The sequence below is a fragment of the Vidua chalybeata genome, chromosome 4 (assembly GCF_026979565.1).
Source record: "Vidua chalybeata isolate OUT-0048 chromosome 4, bVidCha1 merged haplotype, whole genome shotgun sequence".
Lineage (NCBI taxonomy): Eukaryota > Metazoa > Chordata > Aves > Passeriformes > Viduidae > Vidua > Vidua chalybeata.
Window position 1 is genome coordinate 21,607,630 of NC_071533.1, and position 19,738 is coordinate 21,627,367.

The following is a 19,738-nucleotide window of genomic DNA, read 5'->3' on the forward strand; positions in this document are numbered from 1 at the left end:
GGAAGTGATGTGATACATCCGAAGTGATGAAGTGATACATTTATTGAAGGACTTGTAGACTCCTAGTGAAGCAAAGTGTTAAATTGCTAAAGATGCAGGGTGAAAAATTGCCATGCTAACATACATGAAAATGTATTAATAATAATTTACTGATAAATTAATATCACCTGAGTTTAATCTCATTCTGGGAAAACCCATGTTCAAGGAAATGAGAATTTACTGTGTTAGGATCGAATTGAGTATGATTTCTTTTTTCCTTTCTTTTTTTCCCCCCTTCTTTCCTACACTGGTGAACTCATGTGAAGTAATAAATAAATCTTAAAAACCACATAAACTTAAATATTTAATGGTACATACAGTGGTAACTTGCTGGTTACAGTCAAATACGTTTCTTCCCATCCTGGTGAGAATCAGTTGCCTGGATAAAACACAGTTCTCTGGTGAAACTGTGTACTCTTGTATTTTCTGAACCTTGGGCAGAAGTTATTGCTTCTCAAAGGATGCTCCATGCTTATTATATATCCATTAAGCCTTGCTCAGATATACAGATATATATGTGTATATTTATTTATCTATATATAAAGAGAGGCTGTATTGGAGTTGCTGCTTTTCTTTCTCTATTTTGTGTTCTCTAAATAGAGAACAAATAAATAATTCTTTATCTATTTAGTGTTCTCTTTCTCTATTTTATGTTCTTCTCATGGCTGCACAAACAAAGCAGCAGCACTTTGCTTGCTTTTTGTTACTTTGTGGGAGTGGAAGTGCTTGGAGTTCACACTTGAATTTACCAGTATCCAGCAGGATTTAAGGATTGCATTTAATGACAGAAATTCCCAAACATAATCAGTGACAGATTCACTTTCTGGCTGTGTGAACGGGTGATTGTGTGTAGCTATGGGAGGAATTTGAGCTATACAGGCAGGATCAGATAACAGTGCCATGGAAAGTTAGTTGTAGTTGTTAAGTTGTGATGCTTCCCCGTATTGTAATTACTACTTCAGTTTAAATACTTCTGCAGTGGTTGCAGGCTTCATGAAGAAAAATAATATTAGCTGTTCCCTGCTCCTACCTGCAGTCTGCTCCAAAAGCAATGCCCTTGAGTATTAATTTAGCTTTATTTTCAACATGATACACTTCTGCATTATACACAGATAGTTCATATCTGTAAATTGCATATAAGAGTAGGATGAATGCTTTAAAAGCCTGCTTAAAAACATGCCAGCAGGCTTCCAGCTCAGGCTGGGAAAACTCAGGTCCTTGGGAGTGGAAGACCAGAAACTGCCCTTCAACTTTTCCTACATCATCTCTCCCAGTTATGATAAGCAGTGTAATTTTTTTCACCAGAACATAGTTCAAGCCAGCAATCCTCCCCATTTCTTTCTAATTCTGTATTCCTTGACCCTTAAATCAAGACCCCTTGTGGGAGCAGCACTCTTCATACTTCTCTGGTTTATGATCAAACACATGCATGTTCTGGTCAGTCTTCTCCCTGAAGAGAGAACTGTGTCAGAAAGCAAATGCTGTCCTCAGAAATAATATTTTCCTCAAAGGAGCTTGACCTGCTTGGTGATGTTTTTGGAAACAAAGTGCAGGAATAAGCACTATATTGTAAATTAAGCGAGGAAAGTAGCGTTGCTGTTTTCCTAAATAAGAACAGAGCTTTAATACTGCTGAAATGTTTGGTTTGCTGGCAGGCCTTAACTTTCCAGGAAGTTGGATGTTGTTTTGACTTGTTTATTTTGGATATTTCCACTAATTGATTGTAATCTAATTATCCACATACGAAGCCAGGACTCTGAAACAGCCAGTCACTACACTTGGAAAGATTTATTGGTTTTCTTCCATTGAAGGAGGAGAATCAAGTGATATTTTTGTTTTCAGTGGTGTATAAAGCTACAAGTGGAGTCACAGAGATGGTGAATTGATATTTTGTGTTGGAGAACTATCAGTTACTGTTCTCATTATTCAGTTTATAGGTGCATGTTATAATTTTGAACAAATATCAACAGGGCAAGGCTGATTTGTGCAGAAAATTATACAAGGGGACATTTTGTTACCTTTCCTGTTTCATATACTAACAAAATAGTTTGTTCCAGATTACCAGTAAGCCATTTTCAGCTTGAGAAGGTGACTAAAAACTTAATGCTGTGGAATGCACCTCTTTCTCACAGAGCGGCTCATTTTCTTTTGTTTCTAAAAGGTGATCAGTCCAAAGGAGGGAGGCTGTGGGAGGAGTGGATGTTGCTGAATGGAGTGGAAGGAGTTACTCATTCTTCAGAATAGCCAGAAGGTAAACTCAAGTGCACTTGAAAACCAAGCTGGTAAAATACCCCATGTGTGGTTCAGGCTGTTAAGTACAATGTTTACTATTGACTTTTTTATTGGGTTAGAGAAAGAATTGACCCCTGAGAATGCACTGGGAAAAAATGTGCCGTGGAGGATGTTAAAAAGTGGCAGTATAGAGTATAGTGCTTTGCACCCTGCCACAGCCACCTAAATGTGTGTGACAATATACACATATATGGAATTGTTCCACAGACACATATACATATATAATATTCTGTAAATAAATATACACGTATTCATATATATAGGCATATAGGTATACAAAGACATGTGTTAACACATGTGTATAATAAGGGCAAGTACAGGTATTTTCAAACTGGGGATGCAGCAAGTGTTGTGGAAGGCAGAAAGATGTGGAGGAAGGTTTTTTTTTGTTTTTGTTTTTTTTTTTTTTTTTTTTTTTTTAGTTGGGGAGGAAAAGGGAGTGAAGGGGTTGATGGCATGATTTGCTACTATACCTAGCTGGACTGAAGTTTCAGTCAGACTGGGAGTAAGATTCTGTTGAGATATATTTATATTGCAGAGGGAGAAGAGGTAGGAAAAAACTAATCAAAAGTTAACATAGAGGAAGGAGAATTTACAGTGCTTGAGAAATTTGGGACAAGTCTGACACCACAGACTCTTCATGAAAAATCTGCTGGTTAAAGTATTAGTTATGATGTGATTAAAGAAAGACTTATTCAGATATTTATGAAAAGATGAAAATAAGGTTAAACAGTGGTGGCAAGGCCAGGGTAATGTAACCTTTGCAGCCTTGAGGGATAAAAAGCAGGATGTAAACACAGAAACTAAACCCACCTTATCTTGGTATAGAAAGTACCATTTGCGTCTCCCCTGGCCTTGGATAAAAAGGCAAACTGTGGTATGCCAAATAGAAGTTCTAGCTGCTGATAGTGAAAACAAACCTGTGGCATTAAATGAAATGGATAATTTTCATCACAAATGTACATCTTGTAAATCCGCTATTGAAAAGGTGTTGTGTGGCAAGTCCAGAGTAAAGGAGGAGGAAGTTGAATAAGATTTTAATTTTCCAGAGTTGCCGGTTGCTGACTGAGACTATTTTAACTGAATCCTGGCATGTTAGTATGAAAATACTGACTGCATCAGCCAGTGTTGTATGGCAGAATAGCAGAAAACACTTTGGAAATAGGTTGGTCATTGCAGCTCCCTGGAAGTTATTATCTGCTGCTGTGACTACCTAATGCACAAAAGTGTAACATGTTCTGCCAGGATAGTAGAATAGAAGCATTGTGATAATGTGATAATTTCTCTTCCTGGAAAAACGTAATTTAGATCACTGAAATCAGTGGGACTGAGGGACACAGCTAAAATATATCACATGTTGCTCCCCTGAATAGTATTAATTGGACCTCAAATACATTCCTAGGTAATGTGGTTAGAGCTGTAGCACATCTGTCCATCATGTTTGGGACACTGAGATATTCAGCAAGCAAAGCTCTTCTATGTGTCATGGATGAACAGCATAATGCAAACTATTGAAACCACACGTGGAGATAGTACATTTTGAAAGTCACAGCTCTGTGCCTGGGGTTGAATTACTTGTGTTACATATTGCACAACCATTGGCATGCTGAATTAGTGTCTCTGGAGACCTACAAAAAGGAATACTTATTTGGAGAATTAGAAGTCAAAACTAAAGGACTAAGCCTGCTGTAGAGATCAGGCTGCTGTACTGAGAAAATCAAAGTCCATGTATGTGATTTAAACCATGTTTGACATGCCAGGCTTTGGTTTCACTGGGAGACTCACTATGCTATTTGGCTATGTTTTTAAAACCCGCAAGTGTAAATTAGAACAAACTAATTTTATAATTATTCCCAACAGACACACAAGTAATTTAGTCTCAAACATGTTTATTTTATAAAGACACAATCATTCAAAAAAGAAGTGCTGAGAAACCACAAGTGGTTTGAGCAATAGAGGTTTAGAGCTTTGGCAAACATGCACATGTTTAAAATGTGGTAGTGTTTGTTTAAAAGCCATTGAGTGTTCTGTCTCTTTCTTTGCAGCTTTATGACTGTCCTTAAAGAGTAACACCAAAGAACTGGGGGGTGGGAGAGTTGTTTTGTTTATGGTGGCATTAGTCATTAATTTAATTTAAATTCCAGAGAAAACCTCAGTTGTTCAGCCTTGAGAAATGAGGACTAAAATCATGCTTGTTTCATATGCTGCTAGAGGAAGGAGTGATCTTGACACTGAATTGAGAAGGGGATTAAAAAAAAAAAAATCCTGAAACTCGATGCATTGATCATTCTGAAGAGACAGGGATACCCCTTCAGGAGCTTGAAGCAGTAACTGCTCACAGGGTATAAATATGCCATGGGGAAGTGGCACCCTATACAAATATGTTAAAATTCAGATTGTGTAATGTTAGCTTGTATAAAAGTCCTTAAAAAGGTGGTTTGAAATGGTGAAGTTCTCAGCAGTTAATGAGCAAATTCACATATGTCATGACTCTCACCAGTTCTCTGATTTTTTTTTTTTTTTTTTTTTTTTTTTTTATGGTGCAACCCAGGAGGAAAAAAATACTTGACAATGACAGAAGTGTCCCAGAGTCTTTGGGCCTTCCACAATGCATGATATAATGTTATAATTTTTGTAAAATAGTGGGAACAATAACAGTACAATTTATGCTTGGAAAACTGCTCTCAGAAAATGTGGACTTCCCGAGAGCAGAAAGCTTTATTGCACAAAGCTCTCAAAGGCTAGTTAGTCTTTTTGCTTCTTTGACTAGAGAGATTAAACAAACACCTTTTGAACAGCTGTAATGTGCTATCAAAGGTGAGTTGTCGCCTGCTTTGCTTCTTTAAGGTGTTGTTTAAATAAATCTGTATTTGCCTCTTTCTAAGCAGTACTTTGTGTTCTGTTTTTGACACAAGTATCAACTTGTGGGAAGGGGAGACATATAGAGAGGATTTAAAGCTTTTTCTAAACTTTTTGTAAGATTTTTATACACAGCAAGGTAGCAACCAGACTTTTAACATTTCCCATCCTAAATTGTTAGGATCACAAAATTAGCCATCAGGCAATGTATCATGTTTTAGGTTCAGGTTGTCTTGCTTCTGCAAGAAGTTGTTTAACTGCATCTGGAGCATAATGCTGCTGGAGTTAATATCTTAAGTCTCTATTTCTGGATTTTCAAAAAAGTCTTCAAAATTCAAGCACCAATTTTTCAATAAAGGTAATACAACTTAGGACTATAACTTATAAGCTTTTAAAATTTCAAGCCCTGTGCAAAGTAGTATGGTATGGTTAGAAAGTCAAAGTGATGTGAATTACAAAAAATTGTAGTAAATGGTTCTTTTAGATGCCAGATCTTTCTGGCAATTTCCATAAAATTTCTAATATAAAGTATATGTGAGTATTTTGTTAAGGAATAAGTAGCTAGAATATTTATCTTCGTCCTTCAGTCTAGAGAAATCACAGAGATTTAAGGAGTTTTTAGGCTTTAAAGAATATCTTAAAATGCAGTTAGAACTTTTCATTGAATTATAGGTAACTTTTTAACATCATGTAATTATTGATTTTGTTAAATATACCAGACTCACAGCTTCAGTGAAAAATCAGATCTTTAACTTAAGTGAAGAAGTATTGCCCTGATGAGATATTAGTGGCTTGAGGAAAGGAATCGTTATGAGTAGTTTTGTCAGATTTCCGCATGAACTCACTTTGTGCATGTCTTCTGCAGTGTTTTAATACTGGCCATCAAGTTTCCAGCACAGTCTAAAACTATAATTCCAAGTCTTTCTCTGTGGTCAATTTACAAGGCATTGCTCTCACTGCTTTCTGCTCCAATAGGTATGCCTTCATATTTACATTTCCCATCAGAAAATGTGTTTTTTCAATTGTTGAGTGCAGGTTTCAAGGTTTTCCTACGAAGCTGGAAAACTGTGCAGCAAGGGGTTACATGTGGTATGTCCCCATTTATGTTCAGCCCAGGCCAGCAGAAAAGGCACCCTACTGATGGCAGTGGGTGCTGGAGCACCACTGGTTGCATCCTCCCCTAATATGTTACTGTATGGTTTTTCTTTCAGTTTGCATAGTTGTATGCTAGGAATGTGTTTTTGTAGTTTTAGTCATTAAAAAGTGCTGCCTTTCAGTTTTTTACAGCAATATGTAAGACACAGTGCTCTTCTGAGAACCTTTTAATGTGGATGCACTCTTTTGACACTTCCATCTGACAAAGATATTTTTTGATACTTAGACATGAAAATCCTCAAATGGCTTCATCTTCAAATTGGTATTTGATTTCAAGCAGTTACTAAAGTTGAGTAAATATGTTTGTTTCCTGTAATTCTTAATGCTCTAATACTTTATTTACATATTTATTTTTCTGTACATTATTTGCAGTGAGTGTTTTCCTATTTAATTTTGATTTCCTTTTTTTTATGCCTCTAAGACATATTGCACATTTTGAGGTTGGGTGTTGGGCTTTTCTTTTGGGAATATCGGTTTAGGGAAACGGGAATGAATGTTCAATATGGTCTTTGTATCCCTTTGTTATGAAAAGCAGATGGAATGGGTGATTCCTACTTTTTTTTTTACTTTAATGGCTTTCAGCTGCACTGAGCTAGTTATGTTTGTTATAAATATCATTCACCAGAAGAAGAAAGCTAAGCAATTAATATTGCAAAGCTGCAACAACAGAAAGTGTCACATTGAGAAAATAAGTTGAAAGAAACTGATTTCAGTCTCAAGGTTTCCCCAGCAATGTTATTTTTGATTTTAAAGTATACATATCTAAAACACCAACAAACACATGAAACCTTTGAATACTGTTATTCCACATACATCTCTGGCATTTATACACATGTGAAGTATTGCACTGAACTCTAGTGCTACAAAAGAAAAGAAAGGACCTTAGCAAATGTCTACTGTGTGGAAAGAGCCTCAGGGCAGCAAGTAGACATTCCTTTTTTTCTGTTTCATATAGATGTGAATTGTGAGACTTCCACTTTCCTTCTTTGCATGCCTTTTTTGCATCCTTCTGTGCTTTTAAAACGTTTTTACAGATGTAAATATTGTCAGAGAGGCTTTGCATATGAACACCACCCAGAGAACTCCTATTATGAGGGTCACAGTGTTGACTTGAAAAAAAGAAGTTTTTTGATGCCTGAAAGCAAAATAAGTAAATAAAAGCATCAAGTAGACCCTTGACATTTTCTAGCTCTGGGCATATATATAAATATACACACACACAGAGTGGGAATTTTTGAAAGAATGCAAAAAAAAACTAAACAAAAAGCAGTGGCAGATATGGAGACATAGGAAATATTTTGCATAACTCCATGAATTATGCAATTACATTTCAGTTTTAAATGCTAATATTCTGTAATAAAGTTTTAAAAAAGTCCTCTGACATCCAGAAAGTTTAATTTAGAGGCACTTTTTTTTCCTAGTTGCATTTAAATATATTTATAGGTATCACAGTAATAATAAGTTCAGTGGTGCAAACCAAATTCACAGTAAAGGCCTTCCATCTGAATGTACACTCTAAGAACTTTATACCCAGTTTTCCTCCATTAGTGTATGTGTAGTTAAAAGCTACAATTAAAATGTCTTCTGACATAGGTGAGCAATGAATTTGTTTGAGACTGATCTGAGTCCAAAAGATTTAAAAAAAAAAAAAAAAAAAAGGATCCTTCAATACTTCAAACATGATGCCTACTTCTCTTTGGCTGCCAAAATTACCCTTGAAGACCTCATTTAAAATTAAAGAGATTTACAGCACTTATGTGCATAGTCAACTATGAGAAATGAAAATATAATTGCAAGCAGTCTTCACAAGCTCAGTCTTTCAGTTAGGTTCAGTTAAAAAAAAAAAAAACACTTTATTATGAAGTGACATGGTAAAGTTGGCAGGATTTTGTCAGTCTAAGCTAGAGCTGAATCAGCTGCAGGTAGGAGATAAAAGGCCCAATCCATACCCCAGTGAAGTGAATTGAAAGCTTCCCAACAGATCTAAGACTTTAAAATTTGCCAAAATATTTTGATTGTGTGTGGTAAGATTTTTTAAATTTTATTTTCAGCAATTATTAGAAACATTGTTCATTTACATACATTTAAATAAGAAAAAAGTACATTGAGGAAGTCACTGTGTTGATCCCAGGTATTAGTGCCTGAGCCCTGGGTGTTCTGGAGAGTCCAGAAGTGCCTGTTACCTTGTGAGGCCATGCTCATCAATACTTGTCACTGCATCTGTGCCCTGCAGCCCAGCCAAGCCCTGTGGATTTGAACGAGGTCAGATGTGAGAACTTGCTCATGTATTTGTCAGCCTGGCAGAGCACACAATGATGTATTTGTAGCTGCCTTGTACCAGCTGCAGGAAGAAGGATGATACCTGATCTGGCATAAAATGTACCAAGATAAAATTACTTTTAAAAATTTAAAAATTATTTATGTCAGCACGATGGTTTGATACCTGTTGATGGCCTGCTTTTTTTTTTTTTTTTTTTTTGTCATGAGCTTTCACTGCTTTCTTAGGTACTGAGCATCCAGAAGCTGCAGTTGCCATCTCATTGAACCACATATTACAATTATTAATACTGTATATTAATAAATAATTTATATTAAATATTTGAATTTTACTGACAGTAAATGAGGCTATTTTCTGGAAGTTAGTATTTGCCAGGCTATAATTTGTGGAGATTTTTCCCCCTTTTACTGAGGGAGAATTTTCCATGACAGGATGTTTTCTCCTCTCCCTTCCCCCAGTCTGCCCTCCCACACAAAACTTGTGGTTTTCCTTACCATGACGTAAACATTTTTCATAAACAGGATTCACACTATTAAGATAGAATTATGTAAGAGGGATTTATTCAGGCATGATCCTTCTCTTCATCAGCACAACTGGTGCCATGGTGAACCTGACTTGGGAATATGAGCAAGGTAAATGACAGAAATGCCATAAAACTTCCTGTTGGACAGGGAGTCATGGCCTTATTGGAGTAAATGCTTGTGGAGCTGCACCATCAGAGCAGATGATAGTGCAGTAGTATTTCACATGGGGAAATCTTATCAACAAAGGGTGAAAACTTGTGTCCTTTTAGATATTTGTTAATATTTCCAAAGTTTGGTCCATATGTGGGCTTTTGGTAGACAAGAATTCTTAAAAGTTTGTTAAAGAGGAATGCAGGGTAATAAAAATGCACAGTTCAGTTCTAAGAAATGGGATGATCACCTGGGAAATGTGTTGGAAAAGGTAATTTAGAGGAGGAAAAAAGAAAATTGTGAGAGGAGGTTGTTTCAATCACAAGTGCATGTGCACACATGCTGCTCTTCCATGTATAATCACATTACAGTCCAGGATAAAGGGAATAGAAAAGCCTATGCAGATTTCTGTAAGTGATCCCTGTAACACGAGATGTGGGATGTGAAGAGCTCTGATGAATGTCAGTTGGGTTTTTCTAGGTTAAAGCAGAAATGACATTTTCACTTCTCGATTTTTTAACACGCTATCTACACTGTTTATGTCAATAAATATACTGAAAACAGTCTGCCAGGAGCTGACATTTGCATGCAGCTGCAGAAGTGTCAGGAATTTCAGAGCACCATCTTGTTTTGCCTCTCAACTTGCAGCTCTGACTCAGGTAATGCATTGCTAATACGTAACAATTTGGCAGCACCCAACAGCTGCTGGTGACAATTTTCATCAAAGAAATGCTGGGCAAGTGCGCCAATTTAAAAGGATTTATAGAGCATATTTGTGTTGGTGGGACCATTTCAATCATGTAGTAATTGCCCTAGAATGATTTTGCACAATTGCTTTCTTACAGTTTTACTGACTGCTGTCCATGGGCAGGAGTCGGATTACTGGAGAGGTTCTTGCAGGGTCTGGTGACAGTATGGCCACAAGTAGGCGATATCAGTGCTCAGGCAGCAGAATTTGATGAATAAGATAAACCCCATATAAACTAACAAGCATATCCCTAGGCTGTATGAAAGAAGATGGCAGTGTTAAGGTCACATTAAAGCCCTGAATTGTTTAGGAAAGCTTACATCTCCCAGCTGGGAAACATCACACAGACAGTTCAGAATACACCAAAGTTTTGGCTTAACAGAAACACAGAAAGTCAACTTAGGTAGTTTTATCTGCTGTGTTCCCTTAGGCCAGGGCTTTGGAAAGGAGAGTAAGATCTGTCATTAGTCATCGTTGCCTCTTGTGAGCTATTAATTTATTATGCTCTTTTATGTCTGCATGCATTTTTGTAAATAGTGCTTAGATTAAAGTTAAGTGTATGTATTTGTAAAAATAGATGGATTGGACTTACTTTTGCCTCTGAGTAGGGCTGGTACCATTTGTACTCACGTTAAACATCTACACTTCTCTGCTGTCTGTGAAAGGTTTGGTAAACTTAGAAGCAAGACTAACGGTTGGTGAGAAGAGCATGTTGCAGAAACTCTGATTCCAGTTTTTCTCACTTTTATTAACAAAGGAACAGCCCATGTGTGTGGGATAACTTTAGTGACTTGGTAGAACTTCATATACATGCCTCTGTACTTGCAAAGGGCTTTTGGGGATGCTTAAGCACTCCTCCATCCCGGGGCTGTGTGTACACAGTCATGAAATGGTCGTGAGAGAGCTTTGTAAGAACTCCTGAAGGATCTTTCAAGGTAAAGTGTAAATTTAGCATAGTATTTTATTAAATAATATTTCAGCTATTCCAGCTTTTGATCTTGTTACAGCAGTGCTATGTGTTGAGGTAAAAAGGAACCTTGGAAACACAGTGTGATGCTGCATGATCAGCTTCTCCGAAACCCGTGAATAAAACTGTGCCCTCATTGGAGGGAGTGGGGCTGGGATGCACACACAGGCACTCCTCGAGCAGAAGGTGGGCTCAGCTCTTACAAATGACATTAAGCACAAGCTACTTAACTGTAAAAGTCTCAGGCAAGTTTGACTTGTTTTTAGATGAGTCAAATACATTCTGTGGCTGTTGCAGTTTGATGATGAGCATTTTCTGACTTCATTATGCCATAGGCAGTTACTGTACTGTTTTTAGAGTATTGGATTCAGTAAGAGATGAATTAAGAAGAAGAAGAATTGTGAGGATATCTCACTGTGAATTCTGGTATTCAGCAGCTCCAGGCAAGCAAGGGAATAACATAAAATTAGGATGCATGTTTGGTTTAGTGTTTGGCAAGGTAAAGGGTAGGTTAACAAGGAAAAGATAGTATTAGATAAACTCCTGATATAATTTCTCTTTTAGTTTCTCATTAGGTTTTGCCATTGGGTGTAGTTACCTGTGCCATGCCTTTAATGCTTTGTGTTAAAAGGGCGTGTTGTAATTTGTATTCAGGCTTTGGAGTGAATAGACTTCTGGCAGAGGGAGAGTTCTCTGGAGAGGATGGATCCTGAAAGGAGGGGGACTTCAGGAAAAATCAGACCTGCAGAAAACCTGGCCTGTTACTACAAAATGACCTTTTCCATGCTGTGTCTTTGTTCTGGACTGTAACCCTTGAGATGCTGCTTTTTTTGGAGCTTACTTTATGCCCTTTAAATGTAATTTTGTCCATCTTTTGCCTGTCAGAAGTGTTCAGTGGAGGTTTTGAAGCTTAGATGTATCTCACTTATTCCTGTGGCAGTTCCTTAAGAAAGGACAAGAGTTGCTGAGAAAGAAATGAAACTTTGAGAGTGTGTCCCTGAAGATGAAAGGAGGGTGGAAACACAGGCAGGGGTGCTTTAGCACTGCTGGAAGTTGTTGTATGGGTTACCCAAGTCAAACTATGTACTGGTGTAACAGTTTGGGTGCCCTTCTATGAAAGATGAGATAATTCTGAGTTAACAGAAGTTTTTCACCCTTTCTTAAATAAAAGAAAAGCTTATTTCAGGCCTAGTTATAACATTGCTACTAAGAATGATGGAGCTTCTTTATCCAGGTCTCTGTTTTCTTCTGAGTGGGTTTTTGGGGAAATGGGTTATCCCAGTGCTGCCAACAAGGTTGTTCTGCAGCACAGTGAAGGGAGGAATCCAATCTGTGCATGGTAGAGATAACAGTTTCCCCACTCATACTCCTGTGGCATGCATGCTTCCACAGTGTCTCTCCCAGCTCCCTCTTTGTCATTATAGCTGGCTGAATGTTGGAAATGTGAAGGGTTTTCATTTGCATTGCTCATGAACAGATGGCCCAATTGACAGTGGTTGCTCTTGCTGTTCTGTTCTTCTCAGGTGCCTCACGGAGAGTATTCCCAGCTGAGAGCCAGCCTCATGTGCTGCTGTGAGGGTAATGCTCCAAAGCTGGTGAAACCTGAGAAGGAGACACAGCGTTCCTGCAAGTAATAGATGGTTACTGTTTTAAATAGGAAATAGGAAAAAAAGAAAAAAAAAAAAGAAAAAAAAAAAAAAAAAGGATTCCTATCTACCATGCAGCCTGGGGAGGAAAGGCAGGGTTTTCCTGAGGGGGGAAAGGTGTGTGTCTGTGTCTGAAGGGAAAAGAGGTGAAAAGAGATTAAAAAGAGAAAAATGGATTGGAGCTTTTTCATATGCTACTTAATCACAGTCATATGTCAGGCTGTTTGAGAGGAGGAGGGAGGGGATGGCTTGTTGAAAAGTGTAGCGTGCTGGAATTCTGCGAGTGAGCTGTGTGGTGAGTCCTGTGGCTTACTGCTGCCCTGATGAATAGAGCCTTTCCAGAGCTGCCAAGCCCGAAGCAAATGTGGTCAGGGATTTATTATGAAATGTACCAAACCTTGGCATGGGGCTAATTGCATATAACAAGAAGCGTGCTGGAAACTCAGACCTGGAAGGTGACAAATGCAGAAAGTATTCTATATCTGACACTGCTGAAAGAGGTTTTGTGCAGGGGAATGTCTGTATGTCTGTGCTTTTTGCTAATGAGCTCCTAAACATAGCTGCATGTTTTCATGTTATTTGTTTGGTTAACATAGAAGTAGCTTTCTTGTTTTGGTTATTTCTTTCACAGCCAACAAATAAGGAGTAATTGCTATATGGCTGTAATAGCTGGAGTTCTCAAAGGAAGGGCCTGGGTGCTGTCTACAAATTATCATTTGAAAGAATAGAGTGGAAAGGTATGAGCTTGGGTACTAACAAAATACTAGAGCTGAGACTTTGAAACTTGCATATAAAAGTTACAAGAGCTAGCAAAAATTAAACTGTAGGCCTTGAAGAGAATGCTCTCTTCAGTGTTCTCAGTGGTCGAGTAACAAATTTGTACAGCAAGACTGGAGTTTCTTTAAATCTGAAAGTTTCTTAGAGCTGCTAAATCTGTGTCTTTGTGTGTGTCATGTTCATTATCACATTATACAGCATAAACCTGCACCACAGTGACATTTAATCCAGTGAAAAGCTTCTTACTTCCTTTCAGTGCTTCATCCTGCTGCTCATATATATCCATAGCTGCATTTTGAAATCTTGTGTTGGTCTTTAATGTCAGACGTAGTTACACTTTTTCTGTGCCATGCCGAGACTGAGACTACTGCTTTTGTCTTGGAAAGCCATCAAACTGTCCAAATGAGTATAATTAAAAATCAGAGGTCCTTCAAGGAAGGGCAGGAAAAGAAAAACTGGGGAAAAAATCCACAAGCAGTCAAGAAAACCACAAACAAAAAATCCTGTGTGATGGATTCAGAACTTGATTGATTTGATATTAAGTGATATAGAAGCTAATCAGTAGTAAAACATGCAAGAAATAGAAACAAAAGCTACAAGATCTTATGCTAATATTCTCTTTTGTGAAATTCTAAAATTTGTTGACAAGTTTTATTTTTTTTTAAGGAGAACAGCTTTTGGGTTGATGTTTTGGCCAAAAAACAAACATAAATCCATTCTGTTGCTTTTCTTCATAGGACATCTGCTTCTCAACATTTTTAAGACTTCCTCATTGAATTATAGGGTCTGAAAAAAATGCACTAGCTCACTTAATTTTCTCCCTGGTGGTGCCAGACTCGCTGTACAGTGAGGTATTAGGGAGAGATAGACATGCAAAGTGCAAGATCCCTTGAATAGCTTCTTGAAGGCTTGTACAGCCTTCATCTCACTTTCCTGTTATGTTGATGGTCAGGAAAGGAGGGATTTACAAATGAAGCAAAAGAAATCTCAGGCAAACAGAAAGTAAGCACTCTGCACACATTTGCTCTTGTTCCAACCAAAGTTTTTATATGGAGTGGGCAGTATAAGGCACTTGGTTCAGTGATTGTGTTAGCCCATAGTAACTTACTGTGCAAATACTAATACAGGCCAGATAGGGTGTGCAGAATTAAATGCTATAAAACTGTCCCAGTGTAGAGCCTTTTTTGAGTATGGGAGCATTATAAGACCTACCAAAATTTTAAGTATTTAAAACATGCAGTAGGTATGCTGTAACTATGTCAGATTTATTCCTTTCAAGAACTTTTCTTGCTGTCTTTAGCAGCATCACAGAAATGCCATTTTCACTCACCTCTTCTTGAACCATTTCCTAAATCTATGAAGCCCAAATAAGACTTGTTCTCTTTGGCATAGAATATATGCATGTTATATTTTACCTTTATTTTCTGCAATAAATATCCAAGATTTTTATAGAAAGCTAGAAAAGTTTTGATATCAAAATATTGGTGTAAGTTTGTGAAGATGTTGCCAGTTAGATTTGAACACATAAAAAGTTGTATTTGAAAGATATTGAGTAAAACAAAAGGAATGAAAAGGATGACAAAGTCAGAGAATCTCTATATATTTCTAGAGGGCTTCATCTTCCAGAGTAGGAGTTGTTGATGGCTACTATCATACTTCATCTGTGCAAGTCACAGTAGCTTTTGTACCCATTGCACCTTCTGTCCATTAATAGCCTCATCATCCTCCTGTTGAAGCTTAGCAGGAAATTGTGCCGGACTCCAGCAGAGCTGAAGCGTGCTGTAAGTGAGGGATGGTAATGAAGGAAGAAAAACAAATGCGATGATAAAGCATCTTCATTTGCACAGGCATAAGTGTTGCACATCAGACTGTAAGTTCTGACCTCTAAAGTGTTCCTTCTTGCTGCCTTTCTAGCAGTTGCTCAGAACAGACATGAGGGGATGCTAAGTCATTCAGTCTCTCACCTGCTTTCTCTAGAAGAACAGTGGAAATGGGATATCCAGTGGGATAATTGATTTTTGGAGTCAACTTTTTAACTAGGTGGTAGCCAAGTTCTCCCCTCTCTTTCCCTTGCCTTAGCACAAGACTTACACTTAAGAAGGACTCATAAAAGCTGAGGCTTACTCTGAGGACATTCTCCAATTCTGGAGGCTTCTGCCAGGGAAATTATTTTCCTTCTCAGTTCTTGATCCTGACAAGCACTAAAAAAAGAAGCAGATACAAGTAATGCTGTGATTCAAGCCAAAAATAATAGAGAGCAAGTAAGTTGTCATAGACTACCTATTTCAGAAGAGTAGTTAATAAGTTTATAACTTACAGGCAACATAAAATGTGTGAGATTATTTTTACATTTCATCCTAAAACCTTCCAACAGTGTCATGTGACAAATTACTGCCTATCAGGAAAGGTGAACGTAAAGACTCAGTAAAGGTAAAATAGATGTATGGAGTATATGGCTCTTGTGTTTGTGCATAAGGCAAAATTAGGGGATGTTTTATGTCCTAGCATGAGTTCTGTTCCCTCAATAAGGCTGGAATAATTACAGCTCTTTCTGGGATGATACTGTTGCTGCAAGTTCATAGATAATACCAAATATGTAATGGACAATATCAAATGTATGTGACAATTCGCACCAAAACCAGATGAATGGCCTGTGGCCCAAAATTTTTACCAAGGACAGGTCAGAAGGAAAGTGTAGGTGACTTAGCAGGCAGTTTCCTACGCAAGAATTCTGGAATTTTGCAAATACAGCTATTATTTCTTCATAGCTTAATAATCTTAAACATTAATTTCAGATGGAAAGTTTATAGCTTTTAAATTAAGCAACACAAGATTGCTTCTTGGCACTGTGTTAATGGACTAGAAGCATAAAAATAAACTTACTGTGAAGTTAAAAGCCCTGGAAAGGTGATTTCTGTTACAAATATCTCCTAAAGCCATGTTTTAATCTAAAAGCAAATTACCAATGTCTTCTGTGTAAATATTTAATATATTTAGTAATAGACTTACCCATGGGGCCATGGTTAGAGTAGGCCCATAGGCTGGGCTTGGATAGTGGTCAGGAATTGCTTATGTCTGTAGCATCTACCTGTAAAATGTGATGCTCATGACAAATGTTCTGCCTGTGCATCTGGATCCCAGGCTTCCAGTGAGTTTGACATGAGCTGCTCAGGGACAAGAGGCAGCCAGCTTTCTAAGTGCTGCTGGAGAAAGTTTAATAAAAAAGGCCTTGTGGATTTCATCTAATTCAAATCTGTCGATGAGGGAAAAAAGGTTTTAAAAAATAACTGAACAAACAAAAACATCACAATGCCAAACCCCACATGATTGCTATTCTAGGACATGAAAGAAGTGCATTTGTTTTCTGAAGTCTGAGTTAGAAAATCAGGTATTTATTTTCATGAGTTTAAATTTCTGTCAAATGCTTTATCCTACTGATAATAATTAATAATTATTATCTTTAATAAGGCGCTTTAATAATGCATAAAATTCACAAAACCAATCTACAAAAGGCACATGGAACATGAAGTTTGCCTTTGCTTCTCCCAGACGTGGAAGTGCTGTGCAGTTGTCACCTGAGGGGTCAAGGTCCACATGCAGTGGCCTTAAGACACATGGTGAAATTCCCTTGGGCTTCAGTGAGGCTTAAACAGTGCTTAAAACATCGGAATGGCGTGGCTTATTATTTAGCATGTCGTCACATGTACTTAGAAGTTTAAAGAAGTTTAACATACATTGTTATACGTGGTATTTGAAAGAGATTCCTTGCTCTGTGTGGCACATGCTAGCAATGAGCAGAAGCCATTGCAGAAGCCACAGCAGATCTTGTCAGCTGGGAAGTCTTTTTTGTGTTGATTAAATCTGCACTTCTAGCTCTCCTGGCTTAATAAGCAGAGTTGTGACAAGGTACGTGAAAAGAGGGGTTGCTTTACTCTTTCTTGTTGTTGATAATTTTTGCTGACACACTGCCTAGAGCAGCTGTCAAAGGACCTCCTTGCTGTACTGTTTGGGATTCTTTATAAAACAAAGTGAAACCATGGGCCCTGCCCTGAAAAGGTCCTAGGAATCACAATTATTTGCTCTCTCTGTAGGGCTGTGAGTGATGTGCAAGTATGCCAGTAACCTCAGACTGCCAGGTTGTACTTCTCTCTGCTTTGTGAGGAAAAGCTGGGTGAAATGCAATGACCTATGTTAGAGTCAGTCAGATAAATACTGGCTAATTCACTACAAACATGACTCTAGCTAAGGATGGGGGTTGTTGGCTGGTTTTGCCTAGATGCCAAGTGATGATGCTGTAGCGAAAACTGCCATGGCGGTAGAGTAGAATTTAGCTGCAATTAAGCATTTCTGCCTTCCTTCTCCAGCTAGGAGAAATAGTTAGGGCTTGAAGCGTGTGGCAATGGTGATTTACAGCCAGATGTTTAACCACTGCTGCTGAGGAGAATGGCAGGTTGTTACCATGGGGCTGGCTGGAGAGGGACACACGGGGGTGGGAAGGAGGCCAGGGGTTAGAAATAACCTGCTGGTGGGGATCATTAGAGCCTTTATGTAAACACGGCTGGAATGAAAACAAGGTGGGTTGTTTTTTTTTTTTCCTTTGGAGACCTGTATGGCATCCAAGCACAACATTGCAGGCTGAGCTGCACACTCCGTTTCAGAAAGGCACCACAGTGCAGGAGATTGGGTCCACAAGGCTGATTCAGTGCTGGCTCTGTGCGTGGTGGCCACTCTCTACATCTGTTGTATTTTTGCAGTGTGGTTATAAAGTGTGGCACAAAAAAAAAAAAAAAAAAAAAGAAGGATAGGGATCATCGAGGGAGAAAATACCTGGTATAATAGCAGTGAACTAGAGTGACAATATTTTTAATTGAAATGATAGGGCCTTAGGTGTACTAGAAAATAATAAGTCTACTTAAGGTCTTCTATGCTTTTTGATGTCTAGAAAAAACCCTCTTAAAATAGAATCATCCTCTCTTCTTAATCTGAAAAGAAATTTAAATCAATATTATTAGCTTGCTTTTGTTTTAGCAAGAGTCATATTTACTCATCTCCATGTTGAGCAGGAGTTTGCATGCTTATACGTCTTGTATAGAAAACTGTATAGCAGCATGTCATTTTAAGAAATTTCAGGTTCTTTGACTTATGCAGTTCTTGCATGAAATATAAATGTAGTTATAGACTTTTTTGTTTGAGGATGTTCATTTCATCTTCATGGGCCAGCACCTTCATAAATGTGTGCCACATGTAGGAGACTTGTTGCAGCGGTGCTGTCTGGTGCCAGCACACACTGGTTACCAGAAAACCCTCCCCAGAAAGGCAGAAACTCCAGCAATTTACTCTGTACATCACAACACTCAATTCCTCTCTGTACAAGATGTCAAGTCCCAGTACAGGGCACAGTCAGACTGCGCAGTCCTTTTACCACTTGTTGTGCCATGTTGTTTAAGGCCATGGCAATCCTGGCCAGAGATTGTCTCTCACTTATTCTGTTTTGACTTGGGTGAGGTTGCTGGTGTGCAGCTGGTATACAGCTGAGTAAAATGTTTATGTCCATGCATCTTGCACTGATCCTACCATTGTTTCAGATGGATATGACTCCTTATAGAAGTGCTCCACTGTCCTGGGAAGACTCAGTGCAAGTCAGAGATCTACACACAAGGATCAACTTAGAGATCAGCCCTCATTTCACTGTCTTCATCTTTGTGTGGTTTTCAATTTCAGCAGCCTGAGAATCTGAGTCCTTTCAGAGATAGTGGAGCAGGGGGATGGATGCCACTCTGCTTTGCCTCACAAAGAGGAAGTCCAAAGAGGTGTAAACACAGTGGGCTTTGGCAAGTTCCCTCATCAGCATTATAACCTAAGGGGCACGTGGCATGTTACACCTGCTGCTCAGCCAAGAGACACTGAAGGGCTTTTCCCCACTGAAGAGCTGGGAACTAAAGCAGCCTTCTAATTAGGGAAATGTGTTTTTAAAGGGAAGAACAAAGCTCAAAAGGGTGAAAGGCCTCTGGTTTGAGCACTGTGTTTTCCTAGGCTGGGGGTAGATAGGGAATAAGGACCACAGTGGTGGTCCATGCAGGACACGCTTAAAGGGACACCTTCATAACGAGCCTGAACTGTGGAGCCAGAGGTATCCAAAGGGACCAAAGCCCCTTGTGGTTTTGCCTGTGTATGCAGCTGAATTCTTAGTGTAGCTTCCTGGAGCATCTGCTCTAATACCTGTTCTCATATTGCAACAAATACAAGTAGGTTTTACAGAATGTTAAACAGGTTAGTGAAAAAAGAAGAAAATATTTATTCTGT